This window comes from Apteryx rowi, unplaced genomic scaffold (genome assembly GCF_003343035.1).
Source record: "Apteryx rowi isolate R43461 unplaced genomic scaffold, aptRow1 scaffold_3, whole genome shotgun sequence".
Taxonomy (NCBI): Eukaryota; Metazoa; Chordata; class Aves; order Apterygiformes; family Apterygidae; genus Apteryx; species Apteryx rowi.
This window is the reverse complement of record NW_020449418.1, coordinates 2,753,689-2,774,587: the sequence shown is the minus strand read 5'-3', so window position 1 is coordinate 2,774,587 and position 20,899 is coordinate 2,753,689.

Below are 20,899 nucleotides of genomic sequence, written 5' to 3'. Positions count from 1 at the left end.
GACCAATATTATTTTTTCATTTCTTCCCCTGCCCCGACATTCCTTCGCATCCACCATTGGCTTCTGTTTCTTAACTCCAAGCACATTAGAGCAGCACTTTTGTTGTTTATTTGTATGGAGTCTCAGGCAAAGAAATCATGGTAAAACTCCAGCCCAGCTCCAAAGCACTCTTTACAATACAAATAAGAATGAATAATTAGAGAATCATTCATCTACTATTCAAGCTCCACACAAAATAGTTGTCATATTCAATGAGACATAAGATAGCATGTTTAAGAGCTCCAATAAACAAGTTCCTATAATGGATTTGTGTGTCAGTGAGTTGTGGTGATGATGTATGCCTTTACCTTATAGCAAAGGCAAAGTAAAACATGTTAGCGGCAACTGCCAAGGAAGAGATTCATCTTCAGAGACAACTCAGTGAAAGAGTTATTGAGACATAGGTTAACACATTTCACCTTGTGTTTGCTGCAAGTTAACAGCACCCACACAGCTACCACCAGTCAGCAGGAATGGGATAGTCTGCTATGCCGTCAGAAAAGTCTGTGTATAAGCCCGGAGTGATGCTACGTAAAGCACTCTGGAACAATCCTGGTGGGGAAAAATATTTCATGTACATCAGAAGATGACCTTGGGAACATAGTTGTTTGACTACCTAGGCAACACTGATGACAAGAGGTCGTCTATCCTCCTCTTCTCTGCCACTAACTGCACTGTCCTTTCTTCCACCACGTCCTCCAAATGACTGGCATATTTTTCCAGTTTTCTCACCATGCTGTCTAAGATGCTAATGTGTCTCCTGGGATATGTACGAGCAGGTCATATTTGTCTGTCATTCAGTACTGAGCAACACAGCATGCAGCTACAAATGATGGCATTTCAGATTCCAGTAGTTTCCTCCTGGGGGTAGATTTTATGGCAGGGGAGAGAATAATTTGTCTAATCTATATTACAGGCCTTTTCATCAGGTGCCATAGGTAGATCATGCTTGGGTCCTCCTACCACGTGTCTCTACAGAATCTACTTACTCTGCTAATGATGCAGTCATTTCTCACTCTAGTTTTAAGGAATAGATTGCTGAAGAAAGAAATTATTTTGAAAAAAAAATAGAAAATTGAGCCTGGTGTGGTTTAATACTGGCTGCATGGGACCAGCTGGATCTAGCTCAAAAGCCTCTCTCTGACCAGAAGCAGCTGCTGAATTAAAGTGAAAAAACAATAGGATATGTACACAGTGACTCTTAGGATCTCCTAAAACAACTGTGTTAGCCTACAGCTACCTAAATTCCCTTTAAGACTCAAACTTGTAGGCTTGCATCCTGGGCAAATTCTATAATGGGTTATTATATAATAAAATACTGAGATATTGAGAGGAATAAAATTTAAATGTTTACTCAAGAGGAGGTATTGCAGGGAGGGGAGATCAGGGGTATTTACTTTTCAGTAGGCACAACTGCAAATGAGAGATGAGGCAAATTTTCTCTTTTCAGCTTACTTTGAGAGTATTTGTACATAGCAAGGTTAATTCAATATCTCTTTTGCTTCAAGAAGAGAATAGAAACACATTGAGAATGAGTAGGGAGAGGACTGATTACAGATATAGAAAACTTAGTCTGTAACAGTCTGACACCCATGAAATCCAAAGCAACCAGAGCCTGTTGTCTAGCTAACATAGCATCTGGTTTCAACTGCATATTACTCATCTTAATTTCCTGTCCTAAGCCACCTAATATCGTCACTGTGGTCTGTTCAGCAACTACTATTTCCCATTTCTAGAACAGCCGCATCTGAGCAGTGAACAAACAACCCCTACAGGCTTCACAGTTTACAAAACACTCATGATTCCTGCCGGGTGAAAGGCACCTATTTGTGGTAATAACTGTTCTACAAGTGAGGAAAAACACACCCTTCAGGGCTTGCTTCTCTCAACCACCTTTTCACAGAGAAGAAAGCTGGTCTCTGCTCTGGATTTTCATTCCAACAAGCTCTTAATAAGGCAATGATCCTTTCATTGCACTTCTCCACACACAGGGATGACATTAGGGAAATAAGAGCAGATAAGTCCTTGGTTTTGCTGATAATCTCTGAATATTGCAAACATGATTCATCAGGAGCCTGGCGTCCGCTAATGGTTATTCTCAGTTTCGTTTTAGTATTAGTCAGATTTAGTCTAAACTTAGAGCAAGAAAAGGGAGGTGTCCTTCCCATAAAGGGTTTGAGCTCGCCACCTAGGAAAGCTTACAGTAACATCATCATCTATGTTCCTGAAGCTACCACACCTCAGACAGCTGAAGGAGTGCAAGATCTGAGAGCAAGTCAATGTAAAGAAATGAAATCAGCTCCCCAGAGGCTGGGCTACCTCCACACCTGGGTACCAGGACAATCTGGTAACCCTGGCTTCAGAAATCCCTGCTAGCTCACTTCTTTATCTGGCAAACTTTTCTCAGTGGAGGAGTTCCTGTTTTCCATCAGCCAAGTCCCAAATTACACAAACAAGTGTGGCAAGTGCATTATTTAGCGTTAAGCATGTGAGATGACACTGATGTCAATCAGTATGGAACTACTTCAATGCATAACATTTGGAACATACTTTGTGTTCTTTATAACTCCCAAATAAAAGTATTGTCCTTGTTTCTAATGAGCATGTGAATTCATCAAGAGTATAATGACCATCCATGCCAGTCCTTGGTTACCTTCTGATCTTTAAGGATGATACTATCGTCAGTTTATTTTCTACCAGATGTCATCCACTTGCTTTTGCAAGCTTCCCTTTTTGAATCTTTAGAAACACTACCATGTGACAGCAGCCCCAACACTGTTACTAGCAGGGTGATGATAAGGGTGATCTCTGACACGTGTTAAAATCATGCCACCAATCATCTCTAGGTACAAGGAAGTGGAGTAAGGTGTTATCACAGCAAAACATGATTAGCATAGATGCACACTCTCAGTTTGCTTTGCCATCACATAATCTTTGGCAACTCTTCAGCGCCTTTGCACCATTCGGGCATTAGAGAGCTACTGAGAAACTTGTTTAATCAACTTCTTGAGGAGTCTGAAAGGCGTGGTGTTAACCCTGGCACTGCCAATGCTGACATCCTGGCTCTGGCTTTCAGAAAGACTTTCAGTGAAAGAGCTTAAAATCTCTGAAAATCAGCCTGAGGGATCACCTACTGATGATGCAAGAGTTTGATCAGAGGCTATCTTTCACAAGACTGGCTTAACCTCTGGACTAACTTTAAATTTGTTAAACTTGCTCACTAGTTTAAAAGCCCTGATTTTCAGAACTCCTGATTACTCACTTATCGCCTGATACACTTATTTTGGTGACTAACTCTGGAAGTAAGACACTAACTTTTAAGCTTTCCTCCGAAAAACTTTTGCCTTAAGGCTTAATCCTTCTATGCCTTAGTTCTCCTTCCCTCCTCCTTTTTTAAGGATATGATCACGCATGCCACATATTTCTYTTAGTTAATATTAGGAACAGTCATTGTTATCTTTGAAAAGTGCAATGTCTTCTCTCAAACTACCTGACAGTGCAAATCTTGTGACCCAGATATTCATTCTGAAATCCACAGTGTGGTCTCTCTTTAGGACACCAGCCAGCCAGCTGACAGAAGCAATTTATTTTGTTAAATTGCAGACAGATACAGAAAACTATTTAAGAATCCATTTCTAATATCTGTTTTTCACTTTATTTCACAAACAAAAAAAAATCAAACTGCTCTATCATCTAAAGTTCACCAATATTCAAGATGCTCAGAAAATTGAAAGTTTTCTTCCCCATAGAAGTTACAAATAAAAGAATATCTTAGAGAAAAAATTCAAAACCTGATAAAATCTAATTCTTTCATAGACATTTTTTCTATATTTCAGTGAAGAATATTGATAGCAGAAAGTTTCCAGCCATCTATAAAGGATATTGTTCTAAAAGAACAACCTTCAATATACTCAAATTCTGGACATGCCAAGAAGGCGTCAACATCAGCAAAGCCGCCACTTCAGGGAATATTGCCTGCTTGCATTACACATTCAAGCTAATAAAGTGCTTCATCATAGAAAAGGCAARTTCTACATGGAAAACAAGCTGTATGCAGTTTCAGATAACTCAACATGCATGTAGTGACTCTAAGGAGTGATTTTCATAGCCATCCAGTGAGGAACTGTTCAGTGGCTCAGAGGTTAAAGTGTGCTCAAAACATAAGACTTGTGCCAAAAGTGTGACAAACTAAGCCCTGCAAAATGCCATGCATTACTGTTTCCAGAGGAATCACTCTGTGGTGCTTTCCTTGCAGATACTGCTGTTTCAGCGCTGGCCTTTGGGCTGCTGTGGGCTGAAGCCCAGATGCTATTCACCCTACTGCTGGCAGGACCGCAGCAGCCCCATTTCTATCAGCTAAATGCAGCCTTGGGCCACAAACAGCACCTCTGCCTCTCTGGCCATTCTCATCTTCACACTGTTGCCAACACTGTACTGACATTTTAAAATACTACCTCTTATACTTCACTGTTAAAAGGCAAAACAGAAGATTACTGAGAAGTGTCTAAGGTAACCCAGGTCATTTTGTCAGAACTATGTACACTCATGCTGGTGGATCCAGTTTGGAGGCAGTGATCTCAACCTCACTCAGTGAGGGACAGAACAGTGCACACAGCTACAGCCTCAAAGGACGGCTAGCTGGTATATGCTCACAGATCCTGCAATCACCCCTCCAGATACATCCCGGGACAACAAGCTGCGTGTTGTGTGCAACTCAAATTGCACACAACCAGGAAAATCTCCTTATCAGCTACTCATCCTACAAATGGGTTTACTGTAGCCTTTCAGAATGACAGTAAGTGTTCTTCCATCTCAGATGCCTTCCCATCACTTCACATTTCCTTTACAGACATGGCATACAGCAGGACTGCATCACACAGGTAAGGCAGAGTAAAAACTAACCTTAAAAAAAAATGACAAACTGATGCGAAACAGAAATGCAGCAGTCCAGAGAATAAGAACTTAGGCAGAAAGGTTGGCTGCCTGGTATTGGCATTTGTCAAATCATTTTCAGTTAAAAGTCCATTTCATTTTCAACAAAGTCATTCCAATTTTGTCCAAAAATACAACTGTCATTCCAGGCCACTACCATTAACTGACATTGATATGTTGAAACAACCAGTATCATTAAGTAAGAGGGAACAAAATCATGCCTAGAAACATCCTACATCACTCTTATATTGAGCTTGGGATTCCCTACTACTCCCTGGGGACTAAAAACCACACATAGCTGCCTCAGACACACTTTGGTTGGAGACAACCTTGTTCAGGTATGTAAATCTGAGGAAATGACAAACCGGAAAAAGAATTAGAGTATTACATTAGGCAAGAGCTGTGAGCAGAAGTACGGTGTCAAATCTCCTCCTCTGAAGAGAGGGAGCTGTGAAAGGGCTGTCCCTTCAGTCTTTCCCAGGCCTCTTTCATAAAGTCTGAATACCAGTGGATTTCCCTTGAGAGCTGATGGTGACCGGGAGCACGTGCTCATAGGCTTCGAGCACACTGCTGTTCTTTTAATTTCCCAGTGCATCTCAACAGAAAATGAAATGATGCCCCTCTTTGCCATGCAATTAGTAAGTCCAGCATTTAGCCCAATCCCCTGGATAAAACTAGAAATTAGGGTCTGTTGTTCACTGGTGGACTGTGGAATTTTCAAGCATTATTTTATATGTTGATTCTCTCCTACCGATCAACAAGTATGCAGTAAAAAAAAAAACTTACTTAGGGTTAGCACATTACTACTGACCTTGAACTGTTGGAGAACAAAGACAAAGTTTCCCATTTAGCTGTTTAACTTCTAGCATAATAGATCTGACACCCAAAGAACTACAGATTAAAACAATGACTGCAAGGAAGAGGAAAAGAAAAGAAGTGAGTATAATGATTTCCCCTCCAATTTATCATAGAATAAACAGAGAACTGCTGATCATTACTAATATTACTGGAGCTGAATTAAATGGTTCGTCACCACAGACCAAGCATATTTATGGAAAGACTAACCATGGACATGTCCCTGGAAAGCCCTCTGGCTTGTAACTGAGTAGATAAACATGTATTGCTTGCTGAATATCAGCTGTCTGATATTCAGTTAATGATCTTGTGTTGATGGAAAATTAAGGGCTTTAGTGGCAGCTGAAAACTATGGAGAAAAGATCCTAATTTTTCATTCATTATTTACTCATGAAACTTAACCACCTGAAGGCAATGTGAGAAAGGACTTTTACACAGGAGGACTGCCAGGTGCAGGCTTCTCTTTGCTGTAGAGCAGAAAAATATTTTCTTCCATAAAACCAAACCAAAAATCCCTATGAAAAGCATTTCCTTGAATGATAGTGGGCAGTCACCTAAAACAACACAAACTTCTGCAAATAAGACATCAATGACAACTAAAGACAGCCAGGGACAACTTCCTTCATCCTCTCCTCTTGTGGAGCAAAACTCCTTTACAGAAATAAACAGTTTACTAAAGCATTGTAAAATATTTATTAAAAGCCTTTTCTTTCTGACAATGTTTTGTTAAAAGGCCGAAGTTCCACCCATTTCTTAGGATTAAGAAACTTGCAGTTTTGCAGGAGAGCACTTTCCAATTTAAAGTTCTAATTGCAGAAATAGTGTTTTTAAAAATGAAAAGCTCCTCCCTTTTTCAAAACTGTGGGACYTTTCAAGAAAGCGGAAAGAAAATCAATTCCCCATTTTCCTCAAGCTTCTGAAAAAAATTTACTAATGGAGGAAAAACAATAGTAACAAGGACTGAATTTTTTTTGCCCCACTGCTCATTGGGAAAAATCCTGTTTTTCATGCCCAGCATTAGTGACAGCATCTATCAAAGCTCAGCACCTGAGGTTCCAGGAGTGACTGCTTCCCCAAGGAAGGGATGCATCCTTCACAGGTACAGGTTTTGTTTCTATCACTCCAGCGCCTGAAGATTCCAGGGAGGTGGAGAGGAGACCTCATTAAAGTGGCCATTAACTAACACTGATAAGCAGAGATAGTTTGAGTCCTACACAAACATGTGAGTCACAGTTGACAGCAGAAAAACGTGTCCCAGAAAAGCCCAGGAGAACCAGTGCAGAAGGACTCCTTTCCTGCTCCACTCTGGAAATCCAACAACTGGATCACATATTCATTTAGATTCAGAGCTCTGCTCTCTGAGGGAATTGCCTTTTCAAGCTATTGGATATTCTGCATGGAGATGCCTTTTGCCTCTGTGTCATACAGTGTTTGGCACCAAGTAATCTTTGCTGAGCCTCTGGAGTGTTCTAACTTGCCCTACAGTATTGAAACAAGTAACATAATGAGGTACATAACACAAATTGCAAAGAGGATGGTTGCAACACTAGCCACAATAGCAGTTTTCAGTATTCATTAATAGTACTACAATACCTCAGCTGCATTCTAGCTCAGAGACGAACATTCCTGTTTATAAAGATTCATACATTTTCTTCACAAGCTAGTGAGAAAATATAAATTTTCCTTTAGACAGCTAACAATAAGGGCCGAACCTGCATAGTTTTAGAAACTCTATAATCTTTGAGAGCTGTATATATCCTGAAATACCTATAGTCTTTGACAAAGGGATTGAATATTAACAATAATAAACTAGGAAGCATCTCTTTACTGATTAAAAAAAATATGCACTAGGGGAATAATCACCAATTGCAACACTATTCCATTTCTATATCCCAGAGTATGAGAGAGAAGTGCTGTGCATTACATTCATTCTTTACTTTCCCAGCTAAGAAAGACTAAGGAGCAAAATTCTGATAAAGCCAAGCTAACTTGTCCTTACTTTGCTCTTTTAATTCATTCCTGCTGACACTTTGTAAGAATACCACTATGTAGAATATTTTCCAGCTTTGCTATCTGGTCAACAAACCCAAACATAGGGATATTCCAGTCAGAAGCCAATAAACCAGGAACCTAGAAATGGTGATTTGTGTCAGAAAATAGAGGGCAAAAGTTATTCTGTAGTGCAGCACTGAATTGTTCTACAGTCTTCACTAACCACAACTGTAATTGGCTTCTGCTTTTCATCTCACAGATAGGTTGGCTTTGTTGGTCCCCTGCAGGTTTCAGTTGTTTTTGCATTTTATATTATGATAAGCAAGTCCTGAGAGAAATGCTAGGCTATTATCTAACACAGTTGCTGTACAGCTGAAAGATTTAAAAATCTGGCATAAATCACAAAATCCATGATTTAGTGTTTTACAGGGCAGATTCACACCTAGAGTAATTCCATTGACCTAAATATTTCCCCAGCTCTCCTGTTAAGTTCCTAAAGAGTTTAGAGCAACCCAAAACATGAAGATTGGACCCAGAGAGAGACTTCTATACCTGGGATACTACTGGATTTGGTCCATAAAGATTAGAATAGTCCTCAAAACGTAATTCTAGAGACTGGTTTTGAATTTCAGACAAAAAGCAGGAATATTCAGATTAAATTCTGCCCCATCTCTAATCTCATTTTACATGCAAACAAACTGTCTGGATTTCACTGAATTAAGACAAGAAATATGTATTCATTCTGGAAGATTCACAAYGCCAGTTACATGAATTATGTGGTGTGTTTTCCATACTTAACTGGATGGTTTATGTTACAAATATTTAGAAAATATAATTTGAAAATAATAATTTAATCAGTGCCTGACTATTCAAGATATTTCTGCCTTAAGTTTTTTTTTTTCTTTTTGCCAAGATGAATATACAAACAGAAGCCAGTTAGGCTTTTGAGAGTTGAATAAATATTTTCATTGTCTTCTAGAACAGTTTTTAGACCTTGAGGCTAAAATGAGGTCAGCTTATAAGTGAAAAGCCACATAGTTTAAAAAGGAAGCAATGGTGATGTTTTGGCACTAAAAGTCCATAGAAAACATCAGTGAAGCCAGACTTTTTTTCCAAGTTACCTGTAAGGTTGATTTTAACAGCCTTTTGACACTGATGATATCATAACTGAAGTTCAATGTTAACTAACAGAATAAGGTCTATTGAGTATATAGGGAAGTACCCAGCCAATGAATGCATTTTAGAAGCATGTAAATTATAAGTTTCTATGGATATGGGGTAAAAGTGCAAGGTAAGAAAGGGGGAGGACTTCCTGATTTATCCCCATTTTTTATCTGAAACTAGATGGTTCAAAACCTACTTTTCTCAGGAACATGTGATGCTGGATGTTAGCAATGATCAGATGTCTGCAGCTGCTGACATAAAACACCCAAAGCGCACTGTATCTATTCTTGCAATGGCCAAACTCTCCTTCTCCCTCCTCTCTAGCCTAAAAGCTGCCTTTATACTTCAGTGTGCAGTTCTGGCACATCATCTCCAAAACATGCTGGCAATTTGCAGGTTAGTATTGGCCTACTGAAGTGTCCGTTTCATAGGAGATGCTATTACATGCTGAAATAGTGTTGCCAAATCATTGATAGCTTCAAAGTATAAGTGAGCACACATACAACTATTACACACGATGGGTTCTATTTTCAGAGAAGACTTAGCGGAAGAAAGCATTTCACTGCTATCAGTCTGGGCATTTCATAACAAATCCCAGAGATCCAATAAAATGTTATAAGTATCTCAATATCCTTCTCTATTGGGCAAACAATCCTTACTCTCCATAACTCCACCTACAATACAGTGGGATGGCACTTCGTCCAAGGGCAATTCTGTCGGTAAAAGCTGTCCCATAGACTCTCCTCCTCTTCTCTACTCACAAAAGTAAACGTGCCAGTCAACCACATAGACAGATAGACCAATAAAGTTTAAAAGGAAACTCGGTGACTCACTTCTCCGGCAGCATTCTCATGCCTTCAGAATACTGAGCAACAAACGTGAGCAATATTTTTAGTTGCTGGGCAAGTGAAATTGTTCACACCACCTCATCCCCTCTGGCAGGGCTGAGGTTCACTGCTGTTATCCTTGGATAGGATACAGCAAGAGAAGTTCACTCCAAAGCAGAAAAAGATGAGAAAAAGGCTTGGGGGCTTCTCAAGCCTAAAGGCACAGACTTTCTCTTTGCTGATTTACACAGACTGATTGTAAACACCCTGCAATTGTATTTAGTGGTTTAGGCAGTCAGATCTACTGAGCAGCTTTATTTCCTATGCAATATGCTGTCTTTTTCATAACAGCTTCACTATTTTTTCCTCTCCTTTTGATAATAGGGAATACAAGCACTTTCATGTTTTGAAATCAAGTACAAGTGGATGTCCTCCCCCCTGCCATGGTTCCAGGAGGATTTCCACATAGCACCTGTAGAGCTCTAGGAAAAGCTATAGTTACAGCTTTTCCCAGATTTTTAACCTATTTGTAATTGTCTTAATTTCTTCCTATCAAAACATTGCTGTTCTTTATATTACTGGAACACCTAGATCAAAGACCAAAATTCCAATGATTTTGGCCTGATGTTCACACTGGAAGGGACCATTTTGAAACTGAAGAGCTTGCAGGATAGGTAGAGGATGCAACAGATGAGTATGATAAAGAAACAGAGGATAAACAAAAGGTAACAATATAGGATCACGTGTTACCTTGGCAACTTTTCCACAATCGGCAATAGATTTTTATTTTTTTTCCATAACGCATCTCAGGATATTCTTTTATTCAGCAGTTCAAAGAAGCAGAACAAGTTTTGCCCATACATAGCCTCTGATTAAAAAAAATTTGCCTTGGGAAAAKAATGTCATTGAGAAATTAAACCCAAAAAAGTAATTGGGCAAACAAAAAATGTTGCAAGATCACAGCTAAGCATGCTTCCATAGACACCTGTTGTGCTGTTTGCACTGACCTTGCGACTGTTTAGCAAGACCTGCATATTACTCCCTGCAGCCTGACTGGAAGCCCAAGGCAGACACGAACAAGAACGGCTGCAGCACATCACCTGCTCTTAGATATTCTTTACACAAGTCTAGAAAGGCTCGTTAAAACACTCCAGAAAGATCTCCCAGAATGTGGAGCCAAAGCCTACATTTAGCTGAAGAATAACAATCTCAAACTACAGACAACTGTTCAAGGTTCAGACCATGCAAACTGGGAAAGAGTCAAGAGAGGGACTGTTCTTCTCCCCAAGTAGAAATCCATATAACTGGCAGTCACTTAACTGCATTGTCCTAAGATGACTGGCCCCAGCAATCACAAGGTACCCTTCTTATGAAAAAGTTATTTACTTTTGACGCTCAATTTTAAATTTTATTTTAACTTTGGGCACTAGACCTTTATTAGAAGAGTTTCAACTGCTGAGAAGCACATGGAAAACTCTAATCTAAAGGTGGCTTCATTCAGGAAACCTTTCCAAATCAGTCATTTAACGGGAAAAATCCATCTCAGACTGAAATTCTGCAGTTTGCTATAGATATTACAAGCCATACTTGAGGTGATCTTGTAATCTCATAAAACACACAACCAACAGACTAGCTGGTAGGCAGTGTCCCATTAAAGCAGTGTTTTCTTGTTGGTAAGCTTGTGAGTAGGCTGGGTAAATCACTAAGTTGAATGCACTGCATAAGAACAAGTTATTATTATGAGAGGGTGTAGCTGTCACAGTATAAAAGATAGGTGAGTAAGCAAATTGAGCAGCAAAGAGAAAGACAGAAGCTAACGACAATGCTAAGGAGATTACAGAAACAACCACGGATACTCTACTGAAAGAGGTGAGTGACTGAAGAGAAAAAAACTAAATCAAAAGATTGTTGCTTGCTTTGTCTGCTTCCTGGGCAAAGATGCTAAGCTGTTAACAAATCCCTGCTACCACAGAGAACTAGGATTTTCATGGTATCATTGATCTCTTCTGCTCTCTCCTGAGACACAGTTCATGGTTTTTGGTCTTTTATAGTAAGCTCATTAAAAGGTGCTTAGAGAATTTTATGTTTTTAAGTGCAGAATATCTCCTCTAGAATATCTAGTTCCAGGTGCCATTCTTGACTAACAGCTACAGTATGATCACTTGCTTTGTGTATTTGGAATCTTTGGGGCTAAGGAGAATAAAAGGTAGGAATCCTATGTTCCTAACTCTGGTTAGAACTCTATTTTATACCTGGAAATCTCTGTGTTGGGGAGAGCAGAGTAAACACTAGGTGAATGGCTGCTAGGAAGTGTGAAAAAATTTGAAGTATGTGGACTAGATAAGTTGGCATATAGAAGATTAAGGAAGATAAAGAATGAATTTATACTGGCATGTATTTTTGAAGAGCATACGGACTAACTGCAAGACTGGAGGAAAGCAAATAGCACTGCAGCCTACAAGAGGGGGATCACAACAACACTGATGCTATTTTTTTCTAAATAATGAAGAAGTATTACAGAATATAAACCACACCACTGACTACATAGAACTAAGTGAAGTCATGGACTATATTGCCCAGATACACCTCCCAAGACAAATGTCATAGCTTTTTTTTTTTTAATAAACATGGATTGCAAAACTAAGAGATAAAGGGAATGCAAATGAGATGAAATCTAGCTGGGTGTTACAGAAGTGTTTCCTAACGTGTCTTCTTGCAAGAACCTAATCTGAAAAAAAAAATCATTTAAAAGCATTTGTGCACCAGTTTGGGATAAAATGTAATAGAAAGAAGGTAAAGAAAGATTCACTGTTTCCAGCACAGGGTAGAATCTCAGGAGTCCTGGGTTCTCTTGGGAGGCTGAGACCAAATACCTTTGTGTTAGCTCCTGCTCTTACCATTGAACATGGAACTACCTCTCCATACATTTCTGCAGCAAGCTGGAATCTGGATGTATTACCTTAGTATGAAATAATTAGTGATATTACCTACACCAAAGGTATTACAATATGTGGGTGTTTGCAATGAAGCATGGTATGTGACTGGGTATCAGGAGGAAGTCTGATAATCACCTGCACTCCACACCATGGGCTGAACYTAAATAAGCCTGGGATCTCAGCATCCAGAAAAAGACAGCAAAGGGCGTTACCACAGTCCACATCTCTTTTGTATAGCACACACAGAGTATGGAGCAGATACTCTTTACTACAGTCAAGCCTCTTTTAGTCTTTACAGACTGACTGAACAGATTAACACTGTCACATGTTCCTCTTATTAGAATTATCTGCTAAAATACTCAGCAGTGTAATTAATGATCTGTTTCTCACTGGTGATGCTGATCTGAAATTCACAGCATGAAATTCATGCTCTTGCAATCAGAGGTGCAGATTACATTGTATGGTGCAGCTGTGAGCCCTGCTTGGATGCCATGACTGTCACAAGGAAGGTTTCATGTTGGCTGTTAGCAGTTATGAACAGAGATGTGCTGCTGCAGTAATATTTTCTAGCATTTGCCTTCCTATTTAATACTTCTGCTACCAGGAGGCATCTTTCTTGGACTGCTGCAGAGTGAGTCAAAGTGCTGTGATTACAGTCATAGCAAACCCATTTAAAGCTACACAGACTGTCAGAGAAGCAAAGCTCAAGGTACAGTCTTGGGACAAATCATACTACGGCAGGCATTATGTTTAAGAGGTTAAGAAAGCAGCAGGCTGTGTCCCAAACAAGAGGCAACACACCAGGAGCTCCAAGGGCTTTCAAGTTACCTTTGCCCCATGGAGAGTGCTGCTCTTCTAGTGACCTTGAAGACAGTAATACCCCATGGTACAGAGCTGAATTTYGGCTGTGTAGACCGCAGCCTAGATGAAATAGCTGCCTGAGACTAAYGGACAGTTTAGGCAATGTGAACTAGTGCCTGAAGTGCCACTCCAGGATGCACAAGGCTGGGTCTGCTATTGACCAACTAAAGTACTTCTCAGATTTGCATCAACTGTGGCAAATCATTTTACAAAAAAATTCAAACCCAGCTGGGAAGTGCCAAGACATTATGCTTCAGCATTTCAGAGATGAAATAATGCAATTCCATTCAAGAATGGAATGAAAATTGTCCTCTTGCTTATTGAGGTTTAGAAGTTCCTCAAAGCAAAATACAGAGCTCAGTCAGCTTTCTGAAACTGCTACAGACAAAGAAGAAAACCCCTTCTCGGCCAGCTCTAACACTGACCTCTTCTAGAAAGCACTTTGGAGGAAATAATACTCTAAACAGGACTCAGCTCCTTTTAAGAGGAAATGATAGAGCTGACTGCAAAGAGCTGTTAGCAGCAAGTGCTGAGGACTGAAGAGCTCTGTACAGCTGAAGACCACTATTTGCCTGGATTTGCTGTTAAGTGCTTTCCCTACTGTCACTTATTGTAATTAACAAATGAGCCCCCTTCTCTCCCACTTCCTAACAGAAAATACCAACTTCCCAGCGCAAGCCATATGCTTCCAGATTTGCCACAGGCACATAGCAATTCACAAAGGCAGGCCCCACCACAAGCGAATGAGAAGTCACAGGAGCACTGTGTTAACCCTACGTTAACTAGCACTAACAACTTACAGAGAAGCAGCAATTCCCCTCTGCATCTCCCAGCTTGTTGGCACAAAGTTCTACCTCATTTTAGGAACTACTGGCAAGAGCACTGGGGTGTATCTAGCAAAGATGGACAGTGGAACTTTGTGGTGAATTTAGAGCTAGTGAAGCTGTTTCCAGTGGAAATTTCCTCTTCCCTTCCCTTCTCCCAGGTTCACAAACTGCAGTCCCAGTTAAAATCTCAGCCTACACCAAAAGAATATGCACTGTGAAGAAAACAGATTTACTCCAAGAAGATTTTACTTCGTTGCACTGAAATATGACAGTAATTAACATTTGGAGGTGGAATATCCACAGACCAGAGCATTTCACCTGAACTTCTAACACATTCAAATAAAACTGAAAAGCTTCTGAGAGGAAAGATTGCTCCCCTTCTGTCTCATATTTTTAAATACAATTCAGTCTCCCTACTATTCTTATTAAAGAGTCTTTTCTTATCAGTCCGGAAACAAGGTAAGGAACTTAGCTCACAACACCTTGTTTAATTTCATTTCTTTTCTATGTGTAAAGTTTACTATAAAATCAGAAAGCCTGACATAAAAAAGCAATCTTAATTTGGCCCATGATGTTTTAAGCATTTAAATACAGCTGGAATTTTAATGTCCACCTATGGAAATTGGACATAATTTCTTTTGGCAACTCTAAAAAATTTTGCAGTTGGTAATATTACCACAATATATTACCACAATTAGCATAACCAAAAGCCAGRATAAAGTTACCTAAGGATGATGGGTCCAAATTGACTTTACCGACAGCAATCTGCGTAGCGGAGCCCAGCCTTTGGGAACTATGCTCGTGGGAAGCATTCCAAGGCGCTTGAAATGGCACAGCAAGCTCAAAGGTGTCTAGCCCATTAACCAGGCATTAGCAATAAAAACAGCATGAAGAGCTATTGCAGCACTGTAATGGATGGGACAATCCTTCCTCAGTATTGAAGTGTGTATTGAGACCCACACTGCTGTCAGCAGGTGGTACACCTGCACCTGAGACATTGCACTTTCCTCTTATTCCTCTTTTCATTCTGCTGGCTCCAGCTTTCTTGCCTGTCACCAGATTTTAATTAAATAACAGTATTAACCAAAGCCTCATTCTCCAGAGCATGTCACAGTTTAATTGTTTCACTGACAACTTCAGTTTGGAGTTAATATTGCACGTCAAGTCAGGTCAGATTTTTGTGTACTGTTTATCATACTTCAGTTGGAAAGAGAACAAATAGATATATGGGATGCAGCATAACACCGTAATTGAGAGAAGAGGCAAGTACCACTGACAGTGAAGTGTGGGATTACCTCAGTGTTACTGTTCTTCATTCCTCTCCATCTAAGCCAGAAGTTGCATCAGGTATAATAAAGACAGGGTAGAAATTCTCCTCTAGAACATAAAATCCTGGCAGGTGATGGGGAAAAATGGAAAGAATACTAATGGGGGGGGGGCTTTCCCCTCAAAAACCCTTGTGCTTTGGGTTCTCCAGTCAGAACTGAATGAACACATGCAGTCTGGGGAAGCAAGGAACATGTTCCCCTGCTGAGCTCTCTCCATCAGGCACAACATGCACTCACATTTCATGCAAGATGATGGGTGGTTTATCTGCTATGAAACCAAAAGCAACCAGAGCAGGTGAAGAAGTGCCAGATCCTCCATCCCAGCAACCTCCGTAATCATCTTCAGACATCATCAGAAGGCCTAGGCAAAGCAGTAGATGGCACTCAGTGCCCTCCATGGTACATTCTGCTTATTTGGTACTCTCACCACCTCCTTTTTTTTAAGCTAAATTTGCAGCACCGCCTATCCTTTATCGGACTTCAAGAGCAAATCCAGCATTATTTACTAGTTCAGTGACTGAGTCTCAGTTTATCTTGTTCCACATGAAACACCCCACATGCTTTGAAACAGAAGATGTAAGCCAAATAATACGTCTGTGTGCTTGCCCTGAGTAGGCAGCTGAAAACAAAACATGGGCACCTGCTCTAAATATGGTCTGAAATCTTCTAAGATAAGATTGTAGCATAAGCAGTAGGTCCCCTCCAAACTGATTGGGGCTGGGACACAGAACTTGAAGTGACTCAGCAGTAGGTCAATAGTCATCCCAGTGGACTGCTTTGTAAGACTGGGAGTGTTATTAATCAAAGGTAAGGAGTTGATTGACAAGCACCATAGAAGGTGTAGAATTTTTTGTAATGCATTTTTTTTTAAAATTACTTTATCAGAATCATAGCAAAATGAGCTGAAAGTTTAGGTCCTCTAATTCACCCTCCTGCCAAGCCAGAAACAACTATACCCCAAATCAATATTCACTTCTGCCACCATCCTACCCCACCACAAGAAATCTGTTCTTGTAATATATTTGTTGCAGAGTCCTCTCTGTCCCTAGAAACTTAATTCTAAAAAGCATGTTAGCTTAAAACACAGGAGAAGCCCCACTGAATAGAATTGAAATAATTCAAGTAAAAGGCCTGTACTTAAGTGGTCACCATAAGTCTGTYTAGACATTTTTCAAGCCTTTCTCCAGGTTCAAGTGCCTTATGGGAATTATACTTGCTGTATATAAACAACCAAAAAGCATCATATTTATCCCTTCTGCAAGTCTACTGCAATGACTGCAGTGTAAATGTCACAGACATCCATTAAAGCCTGGAGAGGTCTCATACATCATACAATGATTAATCAGGTAGACAAAGTCATTTACTCACCTCATTCCAAACCTTTACTAAATATGACCCAGAGGTTATAACTTAGTCAGCCACAGGAAGCATTAATTCCCTGAATTTGAATATCACTCCCTTTTTCTTGATGTATTTCCCTGGGCTGTAACGTATGACTACCTATTTTTATTCAAGCAAATCRTTTTTTTTTTTTAAGATGAGTAGCTTCAGTTGGCACAAAACTGAATTTGACTACTCTTCATCTGCACAACTCCATTACAACAGCAAAGTCTGAAAAGCTGCACTGAAACTTTCTAAATCACAGTTGCTAAATTTCTGAACCTACGTTTATGCACCAAAATAGAAGTGTCTTCATCAGTAATAAGCACCTACAACAAGAAAGGCTTAAAATTTAAATCCACATTTTAAAGTAACTTTATCTTTTGTGATCTTGCACTAGAAAGATCTCACAGGCTTTTTGAAAATTAGCCCCAGTGATTAGTTTCCACAGATTCCTAAGGAAATGCATACAATGACTTTGGAAATTAAAGGCCATCCCAGTACTCCTCAAATAGCAGGATTCCTTTTCCACAATCTCTTGAAATTCTTGTGTCTAACAAAGTCCACAGAATTAAATCACAGAAGTATCAGACATCGCATCTCATAACAGGCTGAATTTTGAACTTCTTATATGCAGTCTGGTCTTTAACTGGGACAAAACTGACTTTGTCAAGATTTGAGCTTAAGAACAGATGGAAAGAAAGATTTTAGAGTATCAGAAGCATTTTGTATTGTTCCAATAACAATGCATAAGCAGAATATCTGCTGTATATCAAGGCTGGTTGTTACAGCCCAGCTCTGTATTATTTTATGTCATCTCATCAACATCAATGATATTATCTCCAGCTTAAAATGGAAAAAGCTCCTGTAATATAGAGTTCCTAAAAATAGAGATGGACACCAAATCAAATCAAAGCTCCCCAGAATTCTAAAAAAAAGAGCTGAACTCCAAGGCTTATCCTTTGCATTAAGCTACAGAGAACAGAAAAGGTCCAAGATACAACACGAAGGACTGTAATATATCCTAGCTAACATAATTGTATTTGCTCCTCTGCTATTAAAAACAAAGTATCTTCCCCAAAAAATCACTGCTGGCTCTCTTGTTTGGCTAAATTACTCACAGGTGACATTGATAGATCAAATCTTCATGATTATCTATATTATAGATGGAATTTGGTTGTTTCTATGAAAGTTTAACCAGCTAAACAAATTACAGCACTGATAACACTTAAAAGCATTCTGAATGGTCTTTAAACTTTCCTCATCTAAATATTACACATCAGATACTGCTCCTTTGGAACATTAGCTCTTTCTCTTTTATTAGTCATAGATCCAAAGTCTAAAGGTACTAAGAAAGTTGTGTTGTTTTTTTTTTCCTCCACTTCCAGTTTGAATGATCAATAGTCAAAGTCTCTGTTCGTGAACTGCTATGCCTGCTTCTCTTGCCCATATTTTGTTCTGGCAATAGGGAAGGTTAAATACTACAGATTGTTCAGGTAAACACTTTTCAGTAGACAGAATAAGAAAACCAAACTATAAAAGCTACTGAACATATGAAACAGAAGTTTCAGTTCTTGGATCTTGTGTCAGAATTGGATTTGATAGTCTGGAGAAGCTGATGCAGAAGCCAAGCCCTGCATAAACAAAGCAAAACACAGTGTTAAGCTTCAAAATATCAGCACACCCTCAGCTCTGGTAGGCAGTTCTTATTTTCATTAGGATTTAAATACCATGAAATCTTCACTAACTGCTACAAGCTGGATCTGAGCTCATCTGTATCCACGGCATCTGCCCACTTCAGGTTTCAGCAGCCTCCACTACATCGTTAACCTTTAGAAGACAACCTCCTCATAATTATTCTGTCCACAGACTTTCAACACAAACTCACTGTCACAGAAACGTACCAAGGCAGAATGTGTGCTGGATGACCATCTTCAGAGCTAACATGAAATACGCATTCAGTGCTTTTGAGATAGGAATTACTTTACTTTGTTGGACATTATGCAGAGATAGCTTCATTCATTTTGCTTCTATGACTCTTATCAGGTAGAATAAAATCATCAATACCAAATATTTCTTCATGTCAGAGCTCTGAAGAATTAGTCTTTTGGGGACAAAATCTGATCCCAAATAGACCAGAGTAAATCCATAGTATTATACAATTTCCAATCTAAATCAATAGAATTATCTGCTGGTTAGGTTCAGAGTCTGCAAGTCAAGGTATATAAGTCAGTATTTTCAGTTCCTGCATAAGGATTTGTGCCAATTCACACTTGTACAGATTTAATTAACATCTACAGTTATCCAAAAGGTCTGTTTGGTCTGGTTTTAAAACCATTGACGCTTATTGGGACACACCATTAAAATTCTGCATGAGAAGAGTAAAATGCAGGATTGTCAGCAGTAACACAGGAACAGTAAATTGAGTCAGACATTTCATATAGTCATCACAACTACACAAACACATCATAATTTAATAAAAACAAGTGTGCAGCTGCTCTTGGGCACATAGAGCAATTTTAAATATTCAGACATGTGCAGTCTCATTCATTGATCCAAGCAGTTTAACTAAACATGCATCCCTTTTTTTTTCTCTCCTCAAAAGCTTTAACACAGTTAAAATGATTTATAAAATACTATCGCCAAATATCACTACTATCAGGGCAGCTATTTGAGGTGACGGGTTAGAGTTTGTTTTATGCTTATCATTCAATAGCCTATTGCATTTTAGTAGATTTCACAAGACCAATAAAGAAAAAGCTTCTTACAGGTTACCTAGAAGAGTGATTAAACTCCAGCTCTGTGTGGTAATGAACTTTAGATCCACTCTTCACAGCTTGGACTAGTTCCACAACCTCAGCAAGAATCACTTTTAGTCAGCATTCAGGGATTATAGCCCCATGGTTGTATGTTCACTGGCGGGCATCTAAACCATGCCTATGAATCCCACTGTTGGTAATGGAGCTGGACAAAAGCTGGAGGGTGTACAAACTCCTTTCAATTTCTCCCACTCCCTTACGGCTGATGTTCATCATTCAAGTGTTGAGTGAATTTCAGAAAGGGCAAATGTTAAAATTGCTTGTGTGATATTTAAAAGAAATGTTAATGTGACTAGTCACACTTTAGATAAGCACAGAAATTGATTTCATCAAAGAAACCAAACTATGACTTTCTATCAACCATCAAAACTAGCAAAATAAAATTTTAATTATCATATGCTTAAAAAAACCACTGTATGCAAACAGTTCTATCTGTCAAAAGCTAATAATTTTGAATAAATATTTTGAGTCATAACCTGCTCAGAGATTTCAAAATGACTAACTTGATACTAACCTGCTAATCTACAGAGAATGGAAGAAAAGGTCTTTGATTAACTTTGACTAGCTCTGCCTCAAGCTCCTCCTTTTCAGAACTGGGACATGGGTGATATTGTCCACAGGTGATCTAGTCTCTTATGTCATTCGTTGTGTGTTTTAGTCACTGAGATCACAAACACCAGCCCTGTGGCATCATTCTTTCAGAGGCAACCAGGAACACAGATAGTACACACRTGCAAGCCTGCATTATAGAACATAAGCAGATGTTTCCTGGGGTTTGTGAACCTGTTTTCCTATTCCTGCTTTCAAAACAAATTGAAAAAAGGCTAACCGCCATAGCACTTCAGCCAAACTTGTGATCAGGAATGCCGCCTGCCTAACTCGCACATGACACACCGCTCAGAGGTGCTCAAGGCTCCTGGCTCTGCTTCCTGCAGTGAG